Raw genomic sequence first — 7,500 nt, 5'->3', positions numbered from 1 at the left:
ATGGTAAATATATTGAGAAGTAGTAATGGACGAATGGGAATAATCAGGAGATAAAATTTCCGGACCCAAAAAAATGATTTTGTGGCATGTTAGGAGTTACCGTAATTCATTCAAAGAAAATGAAATACCCTTTACTTTTCCGAACAAAAATAAGGGCGATGAAGCACATTAGGTTGTCAGGGTACTTGATTCTACGCATAAAATCCGATATTTTGTTTTTTATCTTAGTGAAACTCGTGCGGGTGTAATTCCCAAAATTTACCAAATAATCTAATGTCTTTTACTATTGACCAAATAATTTTATATCCGTTTTTTACCCTCCTTGTATTCTTCAGCATTTGGAATTACCTGCAGATCTGTCACTTCTGCATAACATCAGAACATCTCTTCCAATCTATCGAATTGTTGCTCTAGGGCACTACCCGGCCAATGCTGCAGGAAGGCTGTAGCTTTTCCACAGGTTGGTACCCCAACTTATCATTCACTTATGTTGATAGTGCTGCGGATGAGGACAATCTCTCACTATTTTTCCCTGGTCATCATTGCAGCAGCAACCGTTAATCCTGTTGCTGTGGCAAAAGCAGCAACCATGGGCTTCTTTCTGACCGTTTGTATAACATGAGTTTCATTTACTTCCGTGTTAACTGTTGGCTGTACTGCTACCATTTTTATTTTATTTTCTCTTACCCATTCTTCAACAGAGAAAACAGTTGTATTTCATACTCACTACACATACAGCAACATCAGCCATTCTGCTTTGCTTTCTTTTATATATATTTAGGCAAACCGTAAGCATGTCGGAGATCAGTAAGATCTGTACATTATCTGATTACATCTGATTGCATGTCACATCTGAGCTAATGATTTGCCTGTAATATGCGACAAAGTTGAGATCTAGCCAGTAATCTAGGCCAAATATAGCGGCCAATGAACTCTTCTTTCTTCCTCTATACTTCGGTTATACCTTGTTGATGGGGTGAGGCGCATTAACCCTTCCAGTTTTCTGAGCGAGTCTTCCGTCTTAAACAAACGACATACGTTTCCGTCAACTCCTGGAGAGTAATTAAATTTTTCCTTAGAATTAGGCAGGGCTCACTTAGGTCATTCTTTTATGATATGTAAAACCCTCTTCTGTGACATATTTTCCCTTTTATAGCAATAGGTTTACACATCATACCACTTGTGATGTTAACACCAGATACCATTTCTTGTTGCACTTGATATAGTAGCTCTATTTATTTTTGTTACTGCTTTTTTTGTTACTGCCTTAAAAATTCCTAAAATATATAAAATTATATTAGCACTTTATTACTATGACTTCATACTAACATACTCCTTGTAAAATTGCAGCAACATCTTTGCGAAGAAGTTACTTGAAATAAATGAGACATTTAAAGCATATTTACTGAAAAGACAAATATTTCAATGATACAATGTTGACAAGATAGTTTACAGGGAAGTAAGATAATATAAGATAAATTACTACAGTATCAACTATTACAGCTTTTTATACCACATACAATCCATTAGTACTAACTGTCACACTAAAATGTAAGTGGGAATTGATAATTGTATATCAAAGAGCACCGGGATCGTAATATGTTTGGAAACGAAAGTTTGATTTTTTTTTAACATTTTACGCCGAATGAAAATAATTTGAAAGGAAATTTGGAGAAGGAAATCATTGATTTGTTTACAACGTTAGTTCAAGTTGATTAGTAGTCAATTCAATTATCTACCTATCTATCATCAATTTGTCTTGTCCATCTATTTCTCTATGTATAGAGAGATGGTGAATGAGAAGGCAAGTCAGGAGTGCGAGAAGCATATATAAATGTATATATATATATATATATATATATATATGTGTGTGTGTGTGTGTGTGTGTGTGTATGTATGTGTGTACCTATGGACATACACACACACATGTAGATATACATATATACATGCATAACAATATTCATATATATATATATATATATATATATATACACATATATATATATTCATACACAAACACACATACACATATAAATGCAAACATATACACATATTTGTGCGTGTGTGTACATAGCTGAATAATTGAGAAACGGAGATCATTTCAATTTATAATTAACTTTTATATTTATTTTTGTCGCTTTATATATTTTAATTCCACTGCTGAGATATTAAGATTTTCTGCTTCGTTAAAATATATTAAATGGTGCGTTACTTATGAATTTCAGATGTAATCATAATTTCCTATATTAAACCAAATCATTTCTACTGAAACTTGTTTATTCTGCCGATTGATTAAGTCTATATTGATTTATTCACGGTCAGATTCCTCGCATAAAACATTTGGAAATTCTCCGGTAATTTCTCTTTTCCAAAGTCGAATTCTATAGAAGAATGAACATTTTATTAATGAACGATCTTGTGAGAATTTTCACTTCCATCCGAAAATGATATTTCACTTCTTGTAACAATTAAAACATATCTTTTAGTCAATATTTGCTTCAATATACCGAAGCACATGAATCACCAGTAGATAATCCTAAATGATGTTTACCTACGTGCCGGAGTGCTGTGGGTTCGTATTACCGCATATGAACTAGCCTATGGTTATCATAAAACAGCACGACGTTCGAGTGCATCTATTTGTAAATGGCTTTGACATATGCAGTCGCGTATTGACTGAAATAAGTCCTGATCGAGCAGACCTTTGTGCAAATGTATTGCAACAGTAACCATTCCGGCTGTTAGTACTTCATACACTGTATGAAGTACCATCATCATCCAGATCCACTAACATTATTCAAATCTAGAATCACGGAGTGATTCTAGGAAGAGGTGTTTATTATTTCTAGCACGTTGGTTGTCCTGTTAGAATATCTCGTTGTTACAAATGACTAGTTTCTATAAAAGGGGAAACGCGTGAGTGAAATCATACAAGTGGTCACCGAGACAAATGAATCGTTATTATTGTATATATCTAAAGAAAGAATGGTACATAACTTCACATAGTATAAGATTTAAAAGTATACAAAATATATCACACAATTCACATCAGGTAATGACTCTACTTAATTCTACTTCTCTTTTGTATATCATAACTAAATTCGTCATAAATCAATTGATTAACCATTGATACCAAGAAAAATATCAAATTTCTCATGTGTTCTGTAAAGGAGAGAGAAGTTTTTACAATAGGACTTCTTTATCCTTATTCTGTTTCAGTGTACGTAATAACGAAATTTGAGACTTTTGTGAGATTGATATTATGTCAGTAGATTTCAGTATATCAATGTGCGTTTCAGTGAATCTATAAATATACATACGATACACACACACACACAACACACATACACACAAGCATACATACAAACATACAAGCACTCATACGCACACATACACACACACACACACACACACACACACACTTTTGCAGGTGTACTAGTGTGGCAGATTGGTATTCATATATATGGTTGTGACGTATACTAATGTATTTATGTGAAAGTAAGCGTGTACGTCTGTGGAGATGCGTATGTGTGCATGTGTGTGCGTGTACCTGAGAGGGAATCTAAAGATACGTAGCAGTTCTGCTAATTTAAGCTGTATTTAAATGGAGAAATAGGGAAACCCGAGGATGGTAACAAATAAATGTGTAGTTTTCAATAAATCATCCAGTAAGAAATTTGTAAGCATGTAATTGTGAGTATTTCTGGGTGCAAGTTACCATTTTAGTTTTATGTTGGAATATTATGTAATAATATAGAGTTAATGTTTGATTTTAATCCATGATGCAATATTTCCAAATACCTAAATATAGTTTTCTTCAGTTAGCAGTGTGCATTTGGTATTTATATTTTATCTTTCTGCAACATGTGAGCTCTTTGAAGTTACTTTTAGTATGTACTATTGATGTGTTGCTTAAATTCTGATATGGTACTAGGAACAATTCAATTGAAACACATTTTTTATTTAATTCCCACATTGAAGAATAGTTTTGTATGAAGTGGTTGCATAATGATGTGATGTTTAGTGGTAAGTGCATTAAGACCAACAAAATATTAAGAGTAGATGTGTGTGATATATAAGTTTCTATATGTGCATGTGTGTGTTATGTGCTGGCGTGCAAGCGCATGTGTGGTGCGGGCATGTAGCTGTACACTTATTTTCATACTTGTGAATATATGAGAATACTCCCATTATTTTCTCTGAAATGAAAGACAATGCAGATTTTTGTATTCCCACAACAAATTCTTTATATATCATTAAGTAGTGTACTTTTGAAGGACATAAGTAAGCTTCTGAAAAACATCACGTTTAAACATTTATATTTAATAAATATATGCAGACACTGAAACACGCACATGTGTGTGTGTGTGTGTGTGTGTGTGTGTGTGTGTGTGTGTGTGTGTGTGTGTGTGCGTGTTAGAAAAGGCTTGCAGAACTAAGAATTTCGGGGTAAAGGGGAGATTCGATTAAATTCGACCTCAGTATTCAACGGGCACTTATTTTCTAGATCCCGAAAGGATTAAAGCCAAATTGGACTTCGGCGAAATTTGAACTCAGAACGTGAAAACGGACGAAATACCGTTAAGCATTTTGACCAGACTGCTAAGGATGTTGCCGAACAAAATTCTTAACAGCATTTCGTCCGTCTTTATGTTCTGAGCTCAGATCAACTTTACATTTCATTCTTTCAGTGTCGATAAAATAAGCACCAGTTGATCGAGATGCATATATATATACATTACCTCTTTCCCACCTTCGATCACTTTGTTGTTTACATTAGACGTATTCGGATATGGAACGTCGTAACAAATCAGTGCTGGTTATTATTTCTTTTGAAAATCCGTACATACATACATATAAATATATATATATGCATACATCCCTCCACACACATACATGCAAATATACATACACATAGATAGATAGATAGATAGATAGATAGATAGATAGATAGATAGATAGATAGATAGATAGATAGATAGATAGATATGTATGTATATGTATATGTATAGATATATTGATATATATAGGCATGTATGCATTATGTGAAATATGTTTATAATTCTCTACGTTTATACCTAGATACATCCATATACATATGTATATAGGTGTCTGAGTGTATGTAAGTATCAGTGTGTGTGTCTCTGTGTTTGTACGTGTGTGTGAAAGAGAAAGAGAGAGAGAGAGAGAGAGAGTGAGTGTGTGTGTGTGTGTGTGTGTGTGTGTGTGTGTGTGTGTGTGTGTGTGTGTGTGTGTGTGTGCGTGTGTGTGTGTGTGTGTGTGGACATGTTTTCTGTATATACGTCAACGATTTAGTGTAAGTACACGCTAAAGTTTGTTTCGGTGAAATAATTCATATTGCTATGGTTATGAAAGTCCATCCACCTATTGCACTGTGAGTGAAAAGAGATTTTACTTTAGGATAAAAGTGTATCTGTAAATGGACATTGTAAGTATATACTATTCCGTTCTTATGTAGGCAAATTAAAATTCCACTTTCACATAAATGTAGCAATCCAATGTATCATTAGAACGACACAATATCGACACAATCGATGTTAAATTTTATATGAATTCAATATTTCTTTTGTTAAAGTGAAAGTTTATAACTAAGTTGAATATTCATAACTTTGCTAGATCTGATTGATGTAAACTTTCCTTTATTTTGCGCATTATGTTTAATAGTCATTTCATCATATTTATAATATAGTAATATCAAAAGGATTCTACATCGTTTTCTATTGCTCTCAACTACTATTATACTTACTATAAAAGAATCATAATACAGTTTATGCTCTCAAAAGTGCTGTTGCTATTTCTTACATTTCTTCTACATGAATTGAGTTAAAATGATCGTTTTTCAACGAAAGACTTCTGTACCTAATACTGACACATTGCCATTAAAACTAGAATAAAGCATCCCATTATACAACAACTTTTATCAGCTTATTATGTTTCCGATTTATCTGTAGTTTAAAAAAATAGAAATTAATTAGACAGACTCAGCAGAACATTGAAATAAAGACAGAAAGCATTTCAACCTCCACCTGATGGATTGATTTTGATTTCCCAATTGCAAGATCCATCAAAGTTAATTACATCTAGCTGTATCATTCAAGATGAAATTCAAGTGACTATAACCATTCTTATATATTATCAAACACAAAGTATAATTATTTCGAAGAATCGATATATTATCAATGCTTCGAAATAATTATACACGTATGCGCACACAGACACAAACACAAGCACACACACATGCAGTCTTATATATATATAGTTATGGTATATGCTGTTTAGAATGTAGGAACTGACCGTAGCACTTTGGTGAGGTTCTGATAGAACAGCTCTCTCTGCCCCAGAGTGTAGTTCGCGGTGGGGGCGTAAGCACTGATGTGTGACAAGTGCATCTTGCCTTGGAGAGAAATTCTCATCACCATCAGGCGGTCGCTGATTCCAGAAAGAAAATTTTCTGGCTTCAAGTTTCTTGTTCTAGAAATGGATGATGCGGTTTTTAATTGATTGCGTTAACGTGGAAGAGGTTCTATCGTATGTATCGCCTGTAAGAGGATTTACATTTATACAACTATTATGAGGTAACGATTGTAGAGTGGTACATAATTCGGTCAGATTGAGTTGTTCCATAGATTGTCCTTTCTCTTCCCTTTCCTTTGCCTCTTGTGTAAATAAATTCAGTTCATCAATTTTGGAGTCTCAAATTCGAGTTAATCTCTTTTAGTTCATTTAGAGTATCTTCGTTGAAGGTTTTAAATGAAGAGTTTGGTATCAGTGGTATTTTCAGTCTCACATGTAGTAAGATATAATAGAGATAGGTTTAAAAAAAAAAAAAAGACTACATGTGGTATAAATAAGGGAAAAGTAAAAAGAAAACAGAGGAAATGCATGTTAGATATAATAAATAAAGGCTTTATAAAGAAAGGTAAAGCTATATACACACAATTAGATTATTTGATGTGGAATTATGAAGTATATAAATCATTATTATGAATCATAATAGAGATTCAGACTCATACCGGTATCGTCAGAGCTGATCACTGACTTTAAATGAACACCGATTTCCAAAGTGTTGGATCTACCTGAGTGAAAAGATTACATGCAAGGGAGGTAAGCAGTTCCGGAAGTGATGCAACTAAGGTAGATATAAATACTCGAATATAAATGGTGTATGGGATGTATGGAGTTTAGTGGGAATTATTGGTATTGGTAAGGTTAGTAGTGTCCTGTATTAAGTTGTGTATTCATGTTGAGTTGTGGATGATATTTATTAATGAAAGTTGCCTCTTTATGTAATCTTTGCTGTGCTGAGATGTTCTGTGAACATCTTAATTGTATCACTTTCAGAACTACTTACCTCCCTTGCATGTAATCTTTTCAGTCACATATTGTTAAAACCAATACGGTTTGGAAATCGGTGTTCAATCATATTCAGTTATCTGCTCTGATGATACATATTACTTTGAATCTCTATAATCTCTATAA

This window comes from Octopus bimaculoides, chromosome 15 (assembly GCF_046866305.1).
Source record: "Octopus bimaculoides isolate indiv1 chromosome 15, ASM4686630v1, whole genome shotgun sequence".
NCBI lineage: Eukaryota > Metazoa > Mollusca > Cephalopoda > Octopoda > Octopodidae > Octopus > Octopus bimaculoides.
Note: the sequence above shows the minus strand (reverse complement) of the source record.